The sequence below is a fragment of the Equus quagga genome, chromosome 6 (genome assembly GCF_021613505.1).
Source record: "Equus quagga isolate Etosha38 chromosome 6, UCLA_HA_Equagga_1.0, whole genome shotgun sequence".
In the NCBI taxonomy this organism is placed as follows: domain Eukaryota; kingdom Metazoa; phylum Chordata; class Mammalia; order Perissodactyla; family Equidae; genus Equus; species Equus quagga.
Window position 1 is genome coordinate 122088650 of NC_060272.1, and position 23504 is coordinate 122112153.

At 37.7% G+C, this 23504-nt stretch overlaps 1 long non-coding RNA gene across 1 annotated transcript; it reads left to right on the forward strand.

Annotated features, from left to right (window-relative positions):
- The first annotated feature begins 790 nt into the window (after positions 1–790).
- LOC124241160 (uncharacterized) lies at positions 791–20697 on the forward strand. The gene is made up of 3 exons (XR_006889129.1): positions 791–891; positions 18851–19075; positions 20558–20697. It is a non-coding gene; the product is annotated as an uncharacterized LOC124241160 (long non-coding RNA).
- Positions 20698–23504: the final 2807 nt, after the last annotated feature.

Consider the following 23504-nt stretch of genomic DNA (forward strand, 5'->3'; position numbering starts at 1 on the left):
ACATAGTTGAGCCTTCAGTAAATATTAACTATTAGCTGCTACTTCAGTTCCCCAGGTTGGATTCCCATTTTCAGATTAAACTCCCAAAGTTGGAATGGCCATATGGAGTATAAAATGACACTGGAACACAAATATTTAACCTGATTGGAAATAGCCACCAAATTAAAATCGGTGGTGCATGATATTAAGCATCCTACCAAAACACTTTTAGTTAAGGCTGGGAAATATAACTTATGAGTTGAGGCCAACTCCTCTTATTTTTGACACTATGCTGGAAATAGATGAAGGTTGGTTTGCAACCTAGTCCCTGTGCACAGAGGGCAAGGAGGCACTGAAGAAAGAGGCAGACCACTCCAGATTGGTAGGTGGCAGGCTTAATAAGCAAGAGAATTTGCATATGAGGATTGTCTTGGGTGGTCACAAGACAAGTACATCTCCGCATCCGCCCCCCTAAAATCTTAAATCTTATAGAGAGGCCTTAACTGGGTTCAGTTATGTACCTTCTAGGTGGTGTCAACAACCCATTGCTCTCTCAAGGCTATGTCCATGGAAAGGGCTCTGGCTGTGGAAGTGGTGGGCACAACGTATATTTCAAGGACAGGGGAGGGGATGAGGAGCATCTGATCGCCCAGGTCCAGTTCTAGGGTCAACCAGTGGTCACCTCCCCTCGGTGACTTCCTCCAACAATAGAAGTAGCCAACACTTATGTATTTATATAAATTTTTCTCCATTCTTCACAATCAACAATATTAATTATTCTTATATTTTGTTTTACTGTTCGTTTATTTTTAACAGCCTTATTGAGATATCATTAATATAAAAGAACTGCACATATTTAATGTGAACAATTTGATGAGTTTGGACATATGTGGTACCATGACCATAGCCAAGGTAAGAGGCATACTCAACACCTCCTAAAGTTTCCTTTCTTCTTCTTTTTGTTTTTGTGGTAAGAACATTTAACATGAGATCTACCCTCTTAACAAATTTTGAAGTGCATAATACCTTGTTGTTAACTATAGGTACCGTGTTATTTAGCAGATCTGTAGAAATTATTCATTGTGCATAACTAAAAATTTATACCCATTAAACAAGAACTTCCCATTTTTCCCACCCCTCAGCCCCTGGCAACCATTATTGTATTCTCCATTTCTATGAGTTTGACTCTTTTAGATACCTCATTTAAGTGAAATCATGTAGGGTTTGTCCTTCTGTGACTAACATTTCACTTAGCTTAATGTCCGCCAGCTTCATCCATGTTGCCACAATTGGCAAGATTTCCTTCTTTTTTAAGGCTGAATAATATTCCATTGTATACATACACCACATTTTCTTCATTCAACTAGACGATTGGGTTGTTTCCATATCTTGGTTGTTGTGACTAAGGCTATAATGAACATAGGAGTGCAGATATCTCTTTGAGATCCAGATTTCAATTCTTTTAGATATACACCCAGAACTGAGATGGCTCGATCATATAGTAGTTCTATTTTTAATTGTTTGAGGAACCTACCTTCTGTCTTCCACAGTGGGTGCACCATTTTACATTCCCACCAACAGTGTATAAGAGTTTGAATTTTTGCACATTCTTGCCAATACTTATCTTTTATTTTTTTGATAATAGCCATCCTAACAGGTGTCAGGTTGTATCTCATTGTAGTTTTGATTTGCATTTCCCTGATAATTGATGATGTTGAGCATCTCTTCATATACCTGTCGACTATTTGTATCTCTTCTTTGGAGAAATGTCTGTTCAAGTCCTCTGCTTATTTTTTAACTGGGTTATTTGTGGTCATTTTGCTGCTGAGTTGTATGGGTTCCCTATATGTCTTGGAAATTAACCCCTTATCAGATACATGGTTTGCGAATATTTTCTCCTATTTCATAGGTTACAATTTTATCCCGTTGATTGTTTTCTTTGCTGTGAAGAAGCTTTCTAGTTACTGTTCATTTTTTGAGAGAGGTGATTTTGTTCCTGAATCAAAGGGATTGCCCAGTGCTATGGCACATTACCCTTGCATAATTATAAGTGGCGGTGTTTAGAAACAGCATTTTCTCTAAAGCTGTATCTAACAGATGATACTGCCTTTACATTAAAAGCATGACAGTAACTGAATGGTGGAAAGTCCAAAGCAATGATGATCACAAATCCATGCTCCACGTGAAAAGGCTTTGTTTTAATAAAAGAGAAGGGGAATAAATCTCTACAAAATGTAGAGAGATGTATCCTTTCCCCAGAGTATTTCCTGGTAGAAAACATACCAGCAAACTAACACTCTGAAGTCCAAGTTGTCAAGAAGCCTGTGTCTCTTATAAAGTGGGAAGAAACCACTCTACAATTCTGCTATTCTCTAAGCTTAATGAAATGCTAGCAGGCTGTCCTGCTGTTCCCCATATCTTATATTTCCAGGCCTTGCCACCTGTGCAACAAAAGCAAGCAATCTATTTGGAAGAGTGTTTTTCATTCTTTTAACTCTGAAGGTCTTTATTCTCAGCATGAGATTATTGCAACAACTTAACAAGCCATGTTTTCTCCCCCTATTTTCCTTTCTTTTCTTTTTGCACCTATGTCCTTTTAAGTCCATTCAGGCCTTAGGGAAACATTTAGTACTTAAGCTTTGGTTTTTCAAGCTCAATCGGGTAGAAAATCTAACACAGAATGTGTGCACAAACGATAGCTCTGCACAATAGAGACGAACAAATAGCACAAAGAGAAGAGAAGAATATGAGTGTTTAGGGAGCAGGGCTGCGCTTGAATTCAATTTCCCAACAGCAGACCTGATGCTTTCTCCCAAGATTCCCAGGTTTCAAATTGGTCATATGTTGAAGGCCAGTTACCTGGACAATGGGGGGAAATGGCAGTCGGTAATTATGATCTTGGTTTCTAGGTTGTTAGGAGACTAATATTAATCCTGAAATTGTATGAGGAATGTGTTCATCTGGCCATAATTGTATAGTCTTCTTGAAAGCATTTACCAGCAATGCTAATTTAACGCAAATCACCCCAGGGGAGTATTTCTGAGCTAGTGGAGTTGTCAATTTATTGGTTAACTCAGGACAGTTTCTCCAGAACAGAAACAGCAACAGCAAACTCACAAAATGATACAGGTATATATTTCTATTTTCCATCAGGTGAACAACTCGGTATAAAGATTATCAGAGCACGTATTGTTCTTTGAAAAACAAAGTGGCTGTGTTGGCTGAGTGGCAAATGATGGTGAATGCTGCTGAATTACACACAATTAAAAGCATCGTAAGATATTAACACCAGGAAATAATAATGCTGTTGTCACAAAACACATTCAATTTGAATAAATACATCAAAATGTTGTCTTTCACAGTGAAATATCTATGTAAAAGAATTATTTATCCTATTCTCTCAATCTCCCTCAAAATTAAAGCATAGGTTATAGGTGCTATGTTTGTGTTTGTTTTTCTTTTGTGAGAGAAAAGAAGATTGAAAATCCCAGGAAGATTCCAAAAATGTTACATCTTTAGAAACAAGACAAAAGAACCATAGCATTTGCTTAAGCTTGCTTTTTAGGAGTCTTTTGATTGTGCTCAATGAAGATTATTCTTTCGTTCTTCCTTTTGTTTTTCTTCAATCATTTACTATTTTATCATAGTCTGACAGGAAAAGGCGAGTTTCTAAATTTTTGGAAATAAAGTTAAGCTTCATTTTTGAGACAATGTATTTTTAAGCTTTATAGACAGTAATATGAAACTAGGTAATTTCGTTGATTCACGGGGCCAACTCTGTTGTACACATGATTGGTTAAGGGAACAATGTTCCCATAAATTTTATAGCTCTTGGATTGAAAGACAAGCATAGAAATATTCTCAAAAAAGAGCTTGCTTTATCTACTGACATGATTGTGATACTCAGTTTCTCTCTACCACTAATGACAATGATTTGGCATCTTAACCTTAAGCAAATACTAGGAATAATGAGGATAGAATATTAATATAACCACTAAAATAAATAAACCAAGAAATTGAAAACTTTAAGGAAAGCCTTTATCCTCAATAAGTTATTTCAAATTTTTATACATATGTGTGATCTCTCTATATAAAAATCTTATATATTATATATATGATTAGATTAAAGTTGTCAAAATAATTTTTGTATGTAGACAGCTGAAAGGTTGTACAGCAGGTTTGTTTGAAGAGAGTTGGGTAAGATTTCAAGAGTTGTCCCTTTTAGGGAGCACATGTGCATAAATACTTGGAAAGACAGAATTGGTCCAGTCTTTATCCTACTGTAAGCAACTTGGTGTTTCTGGAAGGCTACGTAAGGAGTAGTTGTAGTCACTTGTGCCTCTGTTATTAAATAACTCAACATACTCCTTATGGTCAGTACTCCAAATTCTAGTTATAAGAGGAGTTAGATATTCATCAAGATATTTGGGGTTTGTTTCTGTTGTTGTTTTGCTATTAAGTTGTATGAGTTCCTAATATATTTTGGATGTTAACCCCTTATCAGATATACACTTTGCAATATTTTCTCCCATTCCTTAGGATTTTCATAGGTTGCCTTTCATTTTGTTCATCATTTCTGTTTCTTTGCAGAAGCATTATAGTTTGATGTAGTCCCACTTGTTTATTTTTGCTTTTGTTTCCTTTTGTACTTTTGTTGTCATATCCAAAATACCATTGCCAAGACCGATGTCAAGGAACTTCCCCCCTTATGTTTTTTTCTGGGAGTTTTACAGTTTCAGATCTTACATTTAAGTCTTTAATCTATTTTGAGATAACTTTTGTGAGCGGTGTAAGATAGGGGTCCAGTTTCATCCTTTTGCATGTGGATATCCAGTTATCCCAGCACCATTTATTGAAAATACCATCTTTCTTCCCATTGAGTGTTCTTGGCTTCCTCATCAAATATTAGTTGATCATATATGCTTGGGTTTATTTCTCACTCTTGATTCTGTTCCGATGGTCTATTTCTACGCCAGTACCATACTGCTTTGATCATGATAGCTTTGTAGTATAGTTTGAAATCAGGAGGTGTGATGTCTCCAGTTTTGCTCTTCCTTCTCAAGATTACTTTGGCTATTAAAGGTCTTTTGTGGTTCCATATGACTTTGAGGATTGTTATTTCTATTTCTGTGAAAAATGCCATTGAAATTTTGATGAGGCTTGCATTGAATCTATAGATGGCTTTGGGTAGTATGGACATTTTAACAGTATTTATTGTTCTGATTCATGAACATGGGATATCTTTCCACTTATTTAAATCGTCTTCAATTTCTTTCATCAATGTCTCATAGTTTTCTGTGTACAGATCTTTAACCACCTTGGTTAAATTTATTCCTAAGTTTTTAATTTTATTTGATTGATTAGTTTTCAGCCATTATAATTATTGCTTCTGGGTTTCAGTTACCTAGGGCTTTGTTGATCAGTGATGAATGGGTATCACAAATGCACCCCTACTGAAGACTTAAAGATTGACAATAACATGAGGTTTTCTATGTCTTCATGAAAATGTTTGATTTTAAATAGCTTTAATGAGATATGCCAAAGAAATGGTTAATGTGTCAGAGTTTTCAGCACTCTAAAGGTTTTTAGGTGAGGTTAATGAATGGATCTTTTCCCATGAAATCACAATCCCAACTTTAAGTGTTTATTGAAGATTTTCTCCATGCCTTATGTCATGCTACTTACATACTGAGGGTTACAAGAGAAGAATGAAAGAAACAGATAAGACTTTATTAAACGTAGTACAAACAATTTTTAATCTAAGAAACCATATATTTTTAATGGAAGATTCGACTTTAAATATTATGGAAATTCAGAGAAGGCTTATAGTGGGTTTGGGATAATCATTAAAACTTCTTGAAGGCTAAGAAAAGCTTCTGGGAGGTTAAGAAAGAGCCATGATTGATAGATAGGATTAGGATGGGAGGATAAGAAACACAGAGAAAAGAAAAGGCACAATATTGACTTGCGAGGACACTTGCCTATCTATCAAATGTATGAGCATTGCTGCCAATAGAATCTCCTAGGGTGCATTTGAGTTCCTATTTCTCGTTCAAATGTCTCAAGATGAAATACTAGTTCTTACCTGCCTATAGCCTTCAAGTATTGAATGCTGGTTACTGCAGAGGGACTACAGAGGGTGGAAAAACCTCATCCTTAAAACTCTGATGAGTCTTTGATAATGAAGTTTAGTTTGCAGTACTATACACTGAGTTTTCTAGACATATGTTGCATTTTTGCCTACCGAATCTTCATGTGTTCTTTGTTAGGACTTTTATCCTCCTTATCCCCTAAGGATAATCTATCAGTACAAAATGACTCTGGAAATGAGCATTTATTTCCAAAGGATTACTGAACAACTGGGGTGAATGGTCTTTTGTATGTCTGGAGCCCCTGGAAGACCTTTAATCATCAGGAAATGCTCTGCATCTCCATAATTATTGGTGGAAAAAATTGATTTTCACAATATATTAATGGCTGAAACAATCATCTAGGTCTTCCATAATTTTGACCACATATATCATTCTGTTTATAGTGGGCCGTTTCTCTCATCAATGTAGAGGACGTCTTGTATGGTGTAATGGCAAAATCACATTGTGTCATACTCTTCCTTTCAAATGTCATTCTGATTTTCCTTTGAACATTCTTATTAGCTTGGGAAATTACATACATTGATAACCATTATATTAGGCATCTAAAAAATCTATTGCAGCATGATTATTACTGGTTAGATTAAGCAGGACATGGCATATGGCCCACCACCAAAAAGAGTTCTGTCACTTTATAGAATTTTTAAAAGAAAGAAATATAAAGATAATGCTTCTCAGTTCTCTGTACTCAAACATGGACTTTGAGCTGTTTTTATGATTCTATATTTGATAAAAAACTGTTTAGGGGCACAGGCTTGCAAATCTGACAACCTAGGGTTTGACTCTTATTTCTACTCATACTGAGCTGTAGTCTCTCAGCTTCCTCATCTGCAAAATAGGATTAAATAAGCCAATTGTGTATAAAGTGCTTAGTAAATAGCATTAGTCAGGGGAAGGCGACTGACACAGAGTGACCTCTGTCTACATATTCATAACTTATTTTGTAATTAATGGCAACCACTTATAAAATAAAGTACTTTTCCCCAAACTCTTTTATTCATGTGATCCTCAGGGCCTGAACTCAATGAAAAGAGTGGAAATGCAATTGGCAAAACTCTAATACAAAGGCCTAATTGAGAATCCTACGAGGGTGTTTCCAGGATATTGTATAGGCCTCTTCACCATGCCAACATGAGAGAGGTACCTTCATTATTTGATATGCCCCTTTTATCCGTGTGTACCATGTAATCAAAAGCGTCCTGGAGATGAGTTTCTAGTTACTAGAGTTCATTGACCTTTGGAACGCAATTAATCTCTCCTCTGTGTCCCTGTCAGTAAATTTGAAATAATAATATTTACACCACCTACTGCAGCATGGACATAAGGATAAGATAAAGTTATATTAGTAATAGCAAACACAGTTGGAATGCTTACTCTGTGCCAGTTACTGTTCCTAGCATTCTACATATACTAACTCATCGATTCTTCTAAAAACCTTTTAAGGTGGGCACTACTATATATCTCAACAGGGCAGTTGCAACATCTTCCTTTTCTAATTCATCCTGTATGTTCCAGCTAAAAATCTACACATTTAGCCATGTACAAAGAAAAGTCATTCAACTTAATGGATTGAGGTAGTCTGGCTCCACACAATAGTGATATCTCAGAGATTTTGACAGCACTTTGCAAACAGTAAATAACAAAGAACTGGAATGATCATGCACACTTTAGCTTTCTACCTGTGGGTAAGAGGGCTCTAAATGGATTGGGGATTCCCACTTGGAACCCAGTGAGGGAAGAAACCAAAAGCTGGTTTTATTTTCTAATAGACATTCCAGGAAGTCTCTGAAATGCAGTCAATCTGAGAATAAGATGCAAGAAATGTGAAATCAACAACCAGGTTTTGTGTGCAGCAGAAGTGGAAACATGTATCCATTTGTTCATTCATTCATCCATTCACCATCTGGCATTATGCTAGAAGTCGGTAATACACAGATGAAAAAAGATGCAGGTTTTTGTCTTAAAGTACCCATTGTCTAGTGAGGAAGATAACAGGTATGGTTGTCATTCTGCCATCTATTATTGGCATCAACTTGAGTGAGTCACTCAATTGTTCTGATTTTTTATTCTCTCATTTATAAATGAAGATAAAGTCTCCTAGATTACAAAATTTCTGCGAATGTTAAAGATGGGCTGTATAAACTGCCTGAAACAAGTCATTACTGGATAAATAGCTGTTAATCTTATATGAAGGTGGAACATGGAGGAAGTTGAAGTTGGAGAACCAAATTGCACACTCTAGTAAGCAAACCATGGAAGGACATTTAGCAGGGACCTGAGATGATCAAGTTTTCCTATTAGAAATTTCACCTCGGTAGTAGGGTGGAGGTTGGGCTGCACAGGGACTAAGTTGAAGGATAGGAAATCTATCGGGAAAGTATTAAAAAACAGAGGATGAGGGCCAACAAGACGGAGAGAGGTTGTGGACTTGGAACAGAGACAAAAATAGATTTTTCTACATCTTCAAGAGGGCTATTTTGTGGGATTTAAAAGCGGAATCAGGGAAAATCAAGCACAAAATAAGTATTTTTTTTTTGCAGACAAATCTCATTTAGAACATTTCCCTTGGTTTTGAGGCAGAAGAAAGATAGGTGTTCTGGATGTTAATTTTCTGCCTTTGAGCCTCCATCTCCCCTTCCAAGGGGTCAGTAGGGATCACTTTATTTGGGGCCATTGGCACCCTTCCACAGTTCCTTTCTAGCACATACCTCACCACATTGCACTTATTTTTTATGACTATCTCCCCGAAGAGATGGAGAGCTCAGTGAATAAAGAATGTCTTTTTCTAAATATCCAATATTTAGATAATCTATGGCACAGAGCAGGTATTCAGTAAATGTTTGTGGAATAAATGAATGACTAAACAAATGAAAGCATGGTAGTTACACATAAGATCCTCGGACTAGGACTGACAGATTTTGAATCCTGATCCCACCATCAACTACTAGCAGGATACAACTTCCTAAGCCTGTTTCCTCATCTAAGAAATGGAAATTACCATATTATGGTGTTTCAGTGAGGTTCAAGGGCACAAACATGTGCCAAGTGCTTAGCCTACTCCCTGCTACACAATCAGCATTTGCTTAATTAAAGGAGTGCTACCACTATCACTATCAATATTGTCATCATGAAGACAACTAAACTCAACTCCTGACCATTTCCTCCCATACTCTCTCCTGCTCAACAAAACTCTGATTTGAAAAAGTGAATTGATAGACCCAATGATTATACTAACTAAATGTGCTGAACAGTAGAATAGATTGATTTTTCTTTCATTATTCCATCTTGCTCTCTCACTCTCTGCCCCATGCAGTGAAAGCCCTAGCGTATATCTGTATCTGTATCTATATCTATATTATATCTGTGTCTATCTATAAATGAAATATACATACATCTCTAGGAGAGAGATATATGTGTATACGTATGCATCTAAGATATATATACACACGCACACAATCTTCTACATAACCTACGTATCCTATATATCACATATCATGTCATGTATCATGTATATATATATATATATATATGCATCTCCTACATTACTTATATGTTCTATATATCATATATTTATATAGATATAGATATTTCCTTGCCATAGAGAAATATTAAAGAAGGAAGACCAGGTCATTGGGAACCCAGAAACAGAAACAGCTTGACCTCATTGAGGTGGTAAGGCAAGTGGCTGTCTTTGAAGAATCAGACCAATATAAAAAGGAGTCACTGGGACGATTGGAAAGCAGTTTTCACAGCTTTGTTTTCTTACCAACTGACCAAACATGAAAGATGAAACTCAATATATGGCAAGGGCTCCCTTTATACACTCTTTCCAGCACCTTCCACATTTCCAAATAATTTGTTTGAGAAGCACACTTTGTGTTTTTTATTAAACACATGATTGGGCTGGATTTCTCTGTATTAGGAGACTTAATGTGCCAGTGAACTATAGCTTCAGGTTGGCCATCTGGAAAAATAAACTCCTCAACAGCCATGTAATTTATCTCTTGTCTGGTTTCACGCAGTGGATTTTTGGGGATTAGTATTGAGCAAACAGCAAGAAGGCGCTTTCCTGGGTCCTTGAAATCCCTCTGTCTTCTCCAAAGGGGCATCTTGCTAAGTTACAAGTTAACAAATGGTTCTTACTCCTATAATGCCTTTTTCAACACTATGTATATATGAACCTAATTTTCAATAAAACAAAACAGCTTTCCTTTTCTACTTGAGGAGGCAATGCCATATGGACCAAAGCTTAAGGTCAGAAAAAGCATATTGCCTGGAACACAGGCCAACACACCAGCTGTGCCCTTGCACCAGAAGGTGAGGGGGTGGCAGGAGACCTTTCTCTCCCAGTTGGTAATGCTTACTCCTACCCCCACCCTAACCCACCAAGCTACCAGCTTGGTTGTTTGAGAAATGTCATAGGAGACAATTTCCATGTTTTACTAAAACTAATGGTAATTTTTCTCCCAAAGGTGGAATGCCAAGTCACCTTTTTTAGAGCTCAGCATGTAAGAAGTAGGGCTTGGTAAGCCAATGTCAAAAACCATGTTCACTCAGAGAAACACTACAGTTCCTGATAACTTGCACTTGTTACAGTTCCAAGTACAGTTCCAGAATTATTCTCCCCCTCCCTTTCCTTGATATGGAAGCAATTAGAAGGACATCCTACTTGTGGTTAAAACATGGACTAAGCAGTCAGATAGACCTGAGAGCCTGGCCTAGTTCTGCCACTTATTAGCTAAGTGACCTTGGCTAAATTACCCTTCTAGGCCTCAGTTTTTCCATGCTTTTCCTCATTACTCCCATATAATGGGAATAATATAACTAATAGCGACGACTCTATCTCATAGGATTATGATGATTAGGTGAGATAACGTAGACAGGTGAAGTTACTAACACAAGTCTGGCAAAAGTACTCAATAAATTTTAATAATAAAATTAATAGAACAAATATTTATTTGTTAGGCTCACATCACATACTCCCATACACTGTGCTAGGTTTTTAATATAATAATTATGTCTACTTTTTGTAGTTCCATTCTGTGCCAAGAACTAGGTGAAGGACTTCACAGCTACTATTTCTATGATATAAGAATTGTTGAAACTCGGAGAAATTAACTAGCATTCCCAAGTTCACTTATGGAGTCCGGATTTAAATCTGGATGCTAAGATTTTTTTCTTTTACCAAATTGCTAATCTTCTGACTATAGAAGAAAAAGGTAAATTGCATTCGCTTGCCATAGTGTGTAAACAGTGACCTAATCAATTCACACTCTTTCTCATACTCTTCATAGAACAGTGGCCACAAGTAGGCAGTGCCCTTGGTTATCTCTGCTTAAATGTATGCATAGTGTCTTTATCCAACTCTAATGCAAAAGAAACCAATTATCTTTAGATATTCCATCAAAGAAGGTTATCCTCAAAATCGAAACCTGCTGTGTTCTACAACTCTGTTAGCTTGCTAGGGCTACTATAATAAATACCACAAACTGTGGCTTGAACAGCAGAAATTTAGTATCTCACGGTTCTGGAGACTAGAAGTCTGAAATCAGGGCGTTGCCAGGATGGTTTTCTTCTGAGGGCTGTGAGGGAATGATCTGTTCTGGGCCTTTCTCCTTGGCTGGTAGATGGCTGTCTTCTCCCTGTGTCTCTTTACATCGTCTTCCCTCTGTGTGCATCTCTGTGTCCAAGTTTCCCTTTTATAAGGACACCTGTCCTCTTGGATCAGGGCCTACGTGAATGACCTCACTTTAACTTAATCATCTCTGTAAAGATTGTATTCTTCAAATAAGGTCACATTCTGAGCTACCAGGGAGTTAGGATTTTGACACATGAAGTTGGGGGGGGGACACAATTCAACCCATAACAAACTCATTACGGAATATGCTTTGTCTACTGCAAAGTTTAATAAGTGTGAGTTGAATTAGAATGAAGAACCCATCAGCCTCAATCTTTAACCTCAAGGCCACTTTTTATTGCTTTCACTCTCTTTCCCTGTTACCTGCCATCCCACCAAACCCATCAAACTTTAGTTCTTTCTATGCAAATTCTTTTTATTTGACTCTTTTCATTTTCCTTTATAACTTCTTAGGGAAAGTCCTTGTTATACTCTATAACAGAAAATTTACCTCTGTACCAGAAAATGTTGATTGCTTACCCTGAAGACACTCCCCAAAAGATTCTTCCTTGTTGTGACAACTTGTCCCCAAAATGCCAGATGAATGATTCCCTTTTTTCACAGTCTTTGTTTTTTGGTTTTTGCTTTGTTTTTTTCAGCTAGAAGCAAGATTTCTCAACCTTAGCACTATTGATATTTTGGACCAGATAATACTTTGTTGTTGAGAGCTGTCTTGTACATTATAGGATGTTTAGCGGCATCCCCGGCCTCTGTCCAGATTCCAGTATCACTAGCTTAGTTGTGACAAAAGTGTATCCAGACATTGACAAATGTCCCCCAAGGGAGAAGCAGAATCATCTCTGTTTGATAACCACTAAGCTAGAGTGGGGATATGAGGCAATGTATGGCAGATGGCAGGCACTCAGCAAATGATATTTTCTTTTCCTAACATTTCTATAACTTCAGATATTCTCCAAGTTTGTTTCAACCTTCTTTACTTTCAATAAATGTTGTCCACTAAAAATGAATAACAGCTTAAAGTTTCAATTTCATTCAGAATGTGTCCCAAAGATGTCCTGTTGATCTCTCTTCCAGGACTTTCAGTGCCCCATGAGACATTTCTATTAGATTGTCTAGCCATCTCCTTAAAATAAGCATACCTGATTGAAACCCACAATATTACCCACTCAAAAACACTTCCTTTCCTAATTTCATTATTTTAAATGATGGAATCGCTTTTCAACGCCACATAAACTTGTGAGCGTAAGTACATATAGCCCCTTAAGTATGGTTGCCTCTGGTGGATCTAAGTTTGTATTCCACCCCCTTTTATGGGCAAGTCATGTAACCTCTCTGAGCCCATTCACACGTATATAAGTGTAGTTTTGAAGCACAGGAATAGCATATGTGAAGGCAATGGCACACTTATCGGGGCCTTAGTAAATGTTGGATAGCATTGTTTTATTAGGAATAATGAGGTAAAGAATTTTATATAGAATAACTTCCTGCTTACCATCTAAAAGCTGATGTAATGAGTAAGTTATATTAAAAAAAGCCTTGAAGCAAGTAGGTAAATGGGGTGGGTTCCTAGAGAAAAATAAGAAACATTACATACATGTGCAATAACTTGTACTGGTTACATATCATGTGTAGTATTTTCATGCTTTTGTGGGGTAGAGGAAATAGTTCTAAGTTGGGACAGCATACCAAGCTTTGACACTTCGCGGTTGTGCAACCTTAAGCTCATCACTTAGTCTTTGTATGTCTTAGCTCATTATTCAAAAAAATTGGATGATACCACTATTGGGTTGTGGTCATGATGAAAACACTGGAAGGACAAAACATCTTGCATAGGTACAGAGACAATCCACTTTTAGCTAAACAGTATCATGGTTGGGATTCAGAGAGATTCCCCAAACCACGTTGTAACGGAGGCCCTGAGCACCTGCTAATGCCTATTCCATCAGCGAGATGGTCACTATAGCATATCTCAAGGCCATCCATGTTAGCCTGGACTGGAGAATCTTAAAATATCAATGATGCTGGAAGACACTTTTTTTCAGACTGGTTAGTACTAGTTCCAGGGTTTTGGTGGAGGGAAATGTGCATTCAAGATAATTCACAGATTTGGGGGGAAAGTCCTAAGTACTCTAAAAGCTGAGTCTTCTTCCTAATAATGTGAGCACAGGTCAGCTGGGGCCCAGCTCCAACACTCCCCATCTTTGTTATTCCCTGTCACTCACTGGCATTAGTGCTAATGTGGGTGAGGAAACACCTGATATTTCTTACCATAGCATTTGTCTAGAATTTTGGTGTCATTTGATACTTCTAGGATGTTAATTTCCACTTAAGTGGAAAAATTCCTCTCCTACAATGTCAACCATAGGAGAGGATAAAGAATTTTCCCTCTACTATTCTGACTAGCTGAGACCCCTGTAATAAAAGACAGATTAATAAGAAAAAAACAAACAGAAGTTTATTAGTATGTGTACGGTATGTATACATGGGAGATATGCAGGGAAAAATGGTAACTCCCTGAGGTGGCTTAGAATTCAGGCTTAAACATCATCTTAATAGAGAAAGGGGAAGGGGCATATAGACTTCTTAGTGAAGAGGAAATGATTTTTGAGAAAGATGAATGGGCCCTTAGAAGAATAGATGGGAGGTATGATAACTTGTGACAAAGTTTGTCTGGGTGTGACATCGACTTCTAGACGCCTCTCCTGTGACAAGAGTCACTCTTCCCTGGTTGATGAAGATCCCAGGGAGGGGATCTATGACAACAGAGTTCCTTTTGGAGACTCTGTCTTTAGGCAGATGAAGGGAGTTCAGTTCCTGCTTTTGCTGTTTTTCAAGTGCCTACGGTTCAAAATAATCGATATATCAAAGTGGCATATTTTGGGATGGCATGTCCCGTACTCCTACAGCCATGTTTCGGGGTATACTCTGCTACCCTTCACAACTCTTCTGTATTAAGTTCAGAAACTAGAATGATTGGTGAGCTACTTGTCCAGTCTGAAACTAGGTGTTCTCTAGGAAGCGAGGCCACCATCTGGAACTCGGAGTCCTAGCCTAACTACGGATTGCCTACAACAGACCCCATACACAATGCCTACGGACATGTCCAAGCTTCAAGACATTTTTAAATCCAGAAGGTAGTAGTGGCCACTCCTATACGGTGGTAGGAAGGACTCTTAGAAGACCATCTCTTTTGTTTGATTAAGCAAGAGAATGACACGGTGTTATTGCCCCACAAACCCCTCATGCATTTGGAGTGAATCTTCGGAGGACTCACCAGGAGGAAAACTTCATCCTGAGGTGCGAAAAAGAGTTTCTGGAGCGAGTGAGATTTGCTTGAATCTGTATACTGATGGATTTCTCGAATGGCAGTGGGGTTGCGGGGAGAGGGGAGAATAAAAAGGCTGCCTTTCTTGTAACATGCTAAAGCCTGTCACTTAAGGGCGAGGACCTGATTATTGCTCTTTCACGCATGGGTGCTCTGTTTGCTGAAGGTGTGGTGAAAAGCTGCTAAGAGACAAATTCAACTGTGTATGAGAACCATTCTGTGGTTCCGTGTTTATTTCCCTGGCACCCTCCAAGATCTATCATTTGAGCTGAACAGCTGTTTTCTGCTGCTTGTAAATAAAAGTATTTAAATATGTCTTAAGCACATTGCTTAGAAAGTGTACACGAAACAGGATGCTTTTCTAGCATTAGTGAATCTATATGAAGAAGGAAAGGAAACTTTATCATTTGATTACTGCTAACTTGCATTGTGTGACTGGGATAGTGTTACATTCTCTCAGTGCTGGTTATAAAGATGATAATTAAGTGGGCTGTCCCTGTAGGCTTCCGACCGACTTAGAACCAGTTCTCCTTCTCAGGTTTCAGCTACTACTTCCCATGAGTGGGAGCTGGCAAAGCAAAATAAGAAGACCTTTGAAGCCACACAATGTCTGGTCTGTCTTGGCTAACTGTGTCGTAATATAACTGACATTATAGAAGGTAGCAGGAAAATTCATGTTGGAAACAATACAGTTCCATGTTTCTTTTACAGCAGGGAACAGAATGGGCACTGCAGTGCTCCTGGGTGACCACTTCCTCCCCGACTGGAGAAGGTGATGGCTGAGTCAACTGTTGACCTGAAAGCAATATCAAAATGGCTATTGTGCAGTACCAGTTTATCAAGTAATCTTAAAATGCTGAGCCTTTTAATTCAGAAGGGTACACTCTGATGGTCCTCTTTTCCTTCACTCACCCTCCCAGCAATTGATCTCACGACTACTAAGCTGCCATTCAGTCTCATTCTCCAACATTGTGTGAATGGGAAGCAAAGCCCAGTAATCATCAGAGTGGATCAGCAGGACCGTGACTTATCTACTAATCATCCAAGTGCGTTTAGCTGAGAAGCCTATTGCTCTCCCATTTTTAATGAAGGAAAGCATTTCCGTATGCCTCTGGTTAGTTAGCAAAGGAAAGATAAGAAAAAAGAAGTCAAGATTGCCACATTTTGTTGTGTAAGAACAAAAACGATAGTCAGGACTTCCCTGTGGATTTGTGGAAAAAAAGTGTACAGACTTAATGACCTCTCTAATAAACTTGCTTAAGCTCCTGAGGTTTGCCCCCTCTCGTTTGAATTGGAGAATTTCTGTTCTGAAGCATTTAGCGGGGTATAGCCTACTCTACATGGCTCTCAGTCTTGAAGATTCTTGACACATCCTGAAGGCATCAGATTACCTTATATCCCAAACTCTTTGCCAAGACATGAAGGAAAATTTGCTTAATGAAGGTTACCATTTTGGAGGCCTCTGCATCCAGGTTCATTTCAGTCCAGTGTCTAAGACTGCAAAATGTCAAATGCTAGGCTGACCAAGTGTTGTGCTAAGACTTGACTGAACCCTTTAATTCAAAATGATGAGCTTAAAAGAGAGGGGAAATCATCACTTCCTCAAATCTGATTGAAGGTTGAGAGGGATCAAGGGAAGTTTCAACAGCTTGAAACTAGTCCCCAGGAAAACAATGAATAGGGCCTGGAAGAAAAGAAAGGAAGACTTGCTGATTAGCTCCCCCTGTGGAGAGAGTCTCTGCCACTTGGCTTCCTTTGATGAGATTACAGACTTCTGAAGCTAGTTCCCACTGGGGAGGTAGCCATGTTGAAAGAACATCCTTCTAAATAGGCAGGGAACATATTCCTTGTTCTTGGGGAAGCACATTATTTTTTTCTCGGGAATGACTTAATCATGTTGTCATGAGACCAGAGCTTTGCTTCAGGAGGTTCTGAACCAATCTAGTCTAAGATGAACTTTAGGTTTATTTGAGGAAATTGCATGAATTTCAGATAGCCAAATTGTTGTCTTTTATCTAAGATGAAGTTTAGGTTTATTTGAGGAAATTGCATGAATTCCAGATAGCCAAATTGTTGTCTTTTATCTTTATCCAATATTTTTCAACAAAGTAGAGAGACATTAATGGTCCTCTTACAATTCTTGTCCTTGAGATTTTTCCAATTCCATTTCTCCATGGTTTCCCTCAATGCCCACCCTACAAGTGGGGAAGGAGGATCCAAGTTAATTTTTTACTGATTTGGGTACCATAACCTAACAAATAATTTCTGCCCATCTTCTTTTCATATGCCCTTAACTCTCACTACACCCACATATTCCAATTCATACTCTCATAATTTAAGACATTCAGAGTTGAACAGGGTTTTAGTTTAGAGTTAAACTTCCCATTCCTGACTCATGGTGACTAAGTTTTCCTTAAAACCATCAGTGTCAAGGGAATTTCTTTGTTGATTTAAGCTTATTATGGTACATCCCGTCTTTAATTCAGAATCATAGAATCTTAACCAGTTAAAACATCCCTGTAGAGATGTTCTAGTGTGGTGTCCTCATTTTACAGACATGGGAACTGAAAATAAAGGAGATCTGGTATCCTACATTTTGATATTCTCTTTAATGCAGCCATGAAGAGTGTTTTCTTTTTAACACTGCAATATGTTTGTATTTTTTCCTCCCTTTTTGAAGGCAATGATTATAATTTCTATGCCTGTATTTTGCATTGTGTTTCATACATACTAGGCTGTTCTAACTCAGTGCCATCCAATAAAACTTTCTACGATACTGTAAATGTTCTACAATATCTTCACTATCCAATATGGTAATCACTAGCCACATGTAACTTTTGAGCATTTGAAATGTGGTTAGTGCATCTGGAGAATTGGATCTTTAAAATTATTTCATTTTAAGTACCTTAACTTTAAATTTATATAGCCACATGTTGCTAGTGGTTGCCGTATCAAACATTGCAGCTCTCATTCATTTGTTACTCCACAGCAAGAGAAGAAAAGTTAGGGTACATTTGTTGACTTCATAATGTCTTTTAATATTGTTTGAATCTGAATAACATAGGTTTAGAGATGGAAGGAGCCTAGTCTCATCATCTCAATTAATACCCCCAGAAAAGTGAAAGCATTTGTTCAAGGTCACATGGTTAATTAGGAACAGAACTGGCACCAGAGCCTAGGCCTCCTGGCTCTAGTTTTTCTTTATTATTTTTTCCTTTTTTGTCATAATGTCTTGGAGAAAGTGAGAGAAGGAATCAAGCAGTAAGTGGAAGGGAAAAGCAACAGAAAATTTTAAAAATATGAGGATGATTGAGGATTATAGACAAGAAAGAAGAAAAGAAAGCAAGCCATACCAGAGTAGAGAAATTTAGTAATATCAGAGAATGGAGATGAAGAAAGGGAAAAGAATTAAAAGCTCATACTTTCATCCATGAGCCAGCATAAATGAAGAATTCCCTTTTAAACAGAGAACAATGTTACTGTAATAAATCAGGGACCGTTGCGTAGGTGTATATCCATGGTTAGACAATGAAGAGAGCTTAGTGGTTACTGAACCATGACAAAGCCCACATACTAATGAATTACATTCCTCAAAATCCTTGTCAAAGCAATCAGAGAACTCTCTCTGAATGAGCGTGGAATGTTAACATCTGGTTCACAGAATGGAGATAACTGTTTCATCCAAAGCCTTAGTTAGTCAAGCTTTTATCCCTCCCTGTTGTCTGCTGATCCCACATTATCCTTCCTCTTGCTTTGCAGCTGTTCAATGGAGAGAACTCGCTGAACACTGTTGGATTCAGTGGCATGTAAGATACCCGGGAAGTAGAGAAGACTGGTGGAAGTGAATCATTTGGAATCCTAAAGAGCAGCCAGATGTCCCTTCTTCATACAGGGTCCGGATAATCTCTGCAGCTTTAACAACTTTTCAAGAGAAATAATTTGTGAAGCTCAGTGGTGTTCAAAACAGGATGCTACATTTTTGTGGTAGTATTTTGTATTTCCTAGAAAGCAGGAAAAACTAAGACTGAAATCTATAATATCACAATCTGTATCATACATTCTCTTTTTCTGGATCTTTTCCCATTCTGGCAGGAAAGTGAAATGACACTGAGACATTCTCAGAATGTATGGAATAGTAATTTCTTACTAATTTAATGGTTGTTCAGTTAGGTCATGGGGTAGCAAGCTTTTCTTTTGCATCTTGAATGTTACTTTACCTGTTGACATGGCACCATTCTTAAAGTCAAAGACTCACGTAGGATTTATTCATTTAGTAGTGTAAGGTGGGGTCAATCATCAGTCCTTTTCAAATCTCACTCTCTTTTTCTTCCATCTGCTCATTTTCTTATTCTGAGGTTCCCTTTTTCTTATTAATACTACCACTCATCCTGGTCAACTGTATTCGAAGTCTGTGGAGCATTTTGACTGTCCCTACCCTAGATGATTTCTCCATCAAGCAGCGTCTCTTTCCACAGTCTCACATCTGTCTCCCTCCTTTCCGTTTCGTTTCCTCTAGCCTGAACCGGAGTGTTGTTAGTCTTTCGTCTTTCCTGTCACCAGTACAAGCTACACGCTGTCCTTTAATGAATCATTCTGAAGATCGAGACTAATTGTATCACTCTATAGCTCAAAAACTTTCAATAGTGTGAGGTGCTTAACAGGAAGAAGAAATAGAAGGAGAGGAGGAGGTGGAGGAAAAAGAGGAAAAAGAAGCAGGAAGTTGCCAGTGAAACAAAATAAAAAGCTAAGAAATTTTACTATATATAAGAATTGAACATAAAGTACTGCTGGTATGTCAAATCAATGGAAACTATATTTCATGCAGTAGTAGCGCATACTTGTTTTAAAATATTTAAATTGAATTTTTACCTTCCAGCATACACCAAAATAACTTTCAGATTGATCAGAATATTAAATCTAAAAAAATTCCTAAAAAACTTGAAAGATATCAGAAATAAATATTTAATGTCAAGATTAGAAGACTTTTCTAAATAAAAAAAGCAAAACAAGAAAAAGATTAAACATAACATAAGCATTAAAAGTCCAGTAAGAACCCATTCTCAAAATCCAAAGCAAATGGCCACCGAGAAAAAAATATTTCCAAGATATATGACATTCAAAGTCTGAAGCCTGAGTGTATTTAAAATATCAGTATTTCTCACAAATCAGCAAAGAGCACCCCAATAGAAAGAATCTGCAAAGATTATGGAGAGAGAATTCACAAAAGAATAGAAATGATCTATATCATGAAAAGAAAGACATCAAACTTATTGGACTTTTTTCTTTTCTATGTTCTTCCATTGTTTTAAACTTATGAAATCCCTCCCTATTTCAGGATTGGCCAGTCATTCTTTTTCTGGTTTATGTTTTCAGTTTGCATTTAATATTTTAATTCACTCAATTTATTCGGAGGTATGCTCTGAGATATTAGAGCCAATTCAATTGTTATCTTTCCCTCCTTCCTAGATTGTAAGCTCTTTGAGGGCAGGAACAATGTGCTGTTTATTTCTGTGGACCCTGAAGCATGTGACAAACGTATGATGGACAAGAATCAACAAGGAGGGGTGAAGAGGGGGGATCAGAGAAGTTCTGAGAGAGGAGGCATCTTTTGAGGTTAGTCTTAAAAAGTCTAAAATATTTTCAAGATTTTGTCTTTTTTTTTTCCCTTTCCTTTTGTGTGTCTCTTTTGGGTTAATCATGGCTTAAAGGCAACGTAACATGACATAAGATAAAAGGGTTCTGAAGAAAGGCAAGTGAGGGAGGATTCAAATATTGATGCCACGAATCACTTATGTCACTCTGAGCCTCAATTCCTCATCTTTAAAATAGATATACTGATCACTACTTGCACGGTTGTTAAGGAGATAAAATCCCAGGTTTGTAAGGTGATCAGTGTACTGGTTCTATTCTCTTTGTACGCCTCAGTTTTTTTGACATTCTGGGAGGGACACTGTGCATCTCTTAGCCTCTTTCTCTGTAGTGAAGTAAAACTGTGGTAGTCGGGCCGGCTCCGTGGCCGCTCCGCTGCGGCGGCCCAGGGTTCAGATCCTGGGCGCGGACATGGCACCGCTTGTCAGGCCACGTTGAGGCGGCGTCCCACATCCCACAACTAGAAGGACATGCAACTAAGATATACAACTGTGTACAGAGGGGGTTTGGGGAGATTAAAAAAAAGCAGAAAAAAACCCCCAAAAAACAAAAAAACTGTGGTAGTATTTATGAAAACATCTTGTAACATGGGATTTTTCTCACAGCATAAAGTACTATTAATTAAGTTTTTTGGTACATATTTAAGTGTAAATTGCTTGTTATGCTTTTGTTAATGGTAAATGGAATGGAAGTGATGTTTGAGTGAAAAGGTTCAGAGTAGATAAACAGAGGTAAGACAACAGAACAAGGTTAAGTGTGAAAAACAGATAACCAAAAACAATTCTAATTTGTTCGAGTCACTCAGTAGAAATGGCTTGGACTGGGGGGTCAGGCAAACATGAGTTGGAGTCTCGCCCTGCCGTAAACTCTCTGTGGTACCTTTGGCAAGTTACTTGCCCTCATTGAGACTCGGTTTCTCCACCTATCAAGCTGGGATTAATAACATTCCCACAGCAGGGGTGTTGTGAAGACCAACGAGATGAGTAAATGAAAGCATATGGCACACAGTTGACGTTTGATACATGCTTCTTTTTTTGCTTCTTTTCTTTTCCCTCAAAGACTAAATAGCAAGCCTGATTCACCATAACACCTCTGGGCATTTATGTGTTTAAAAGACATGAATATGTTTTCTTAAGTACCCAACCAACTACCAGCGAGTGCCTTAGGCCTCAGGGAGAATAGATCTCACTTTTACAAATGCGTTCAGACTTGATCCCCTTGTTTACGCAAGGATTTTTGGATCCATGTATGTCTCATGACACAGTCTAAACCTCCATGCATACTCAGTTAATCATCCAGATTTGTCTTGCAGGCACACAGCCATCATTTTTGCTCTTGTGAAAACTGAGAACATTGTGTACTTTTTCCTTTGTTTCGTTGTTATCACTGCCTACTTTTTAAATTTTGTGAGCTGTAAAATGTAGTACGATATGTTCCTGAGTCTTTTTTTTCCCACTGAGAGTATTTAAGTTGAATGTTTCTTTAATAGTCTGGGAGGGATGATGCTGGTAATAAAACAAAGCATCGAAATCTAAAAAATAAGCAGTACATTTATAGCAATTATGTAGGGATGTTATTAGTGAATAAATACAGTATTACAGAATAATATATCTAGGGTGAAAAAATGCTAATCACTATAACCCAGCAATTTTTTCTAGTTCTTTTTGTTTTTTGATAAAAGAATGCTTATATTTTAGAATGACTGAAGCATGGCCAACTATATTTGCATCAGTTATTTCATGTAATAAGATATAGCAGAGTATTTACATTGCTACTCTGTCTTTAAAATTGTTAGTTAAGGAAGATGATTCCAGCCTCTCTTATAGTCTCTCTAGATATGGCCTTGAATGAAAAGAGGCAGCACCCTTTTCTCCCATGATAAAATATTCTCCACATAACATTTTCCCTTCCTTTCCTAGGCTATGGAGATGTGGGTTTGCTGTTTCCTTTACCTGTATGTCCTGAGTCATAACTATCTTGCTAGAATAAATAATTTAACAATTAGCCAGCTTGTCTTAACTTCAGATTTGTTTCTGTTAAGGAAAAAGTTTAATGTTATATTTGACTCTATTATGACCATTTATGCACTTTATAGAAATTATCTCATTTAATTACCTAATTTAAGTTTAAGGTTAGGTGATATAAGTTTGATTGTCCTTATTTCAGAGCTGAGGAAAAGGAGGCCCAGAGAGTTTTCATAAATTATTCCACATTTTTATCTGGTGAGTGAGTTGAAATTATAACCTGGGTCTGAATAGCTGTAAACATAAGTTCTTTCCAGTTCAGTAGGCTACTGGCCCTTTTCACTGATTTGTAAGGGTTCTTAAATGGCCTTTTTATGATTAAAAACTTATGTAAGGGTAATGATTCATTACTCTTTTATATCCCCAAGTAAGGAATACATGAGGAAGAGCAGGCTTTTGAGGGGAGAGATGAAGAACCTGGCTTTTGACGTGCTCTTTTTCAGGTGTCTGTCATCCATCCAGGTGGAGTTGGACGTATGGGACCTAATCTCTGGAGAGAGATACTAGGACTGGAGATGGAGGCTTGGGAGCATTAGTGACACATACATAATAAATGAAAGGCACTGGCAATCTTGACTCTCTTTGGCCTGTTTTCCCCATTCTTAGAGTGGTTTCAGGGATTCTGAAATTAAAGGTGGACTGATTTAACATATGGGAAGTTCTGCTCTAAATAAGACAGATGGAGCCAGGAGTCTAAGAGGCGCCATCTATTAGGAGATGTGGGTAGGAGTCACCCTAAG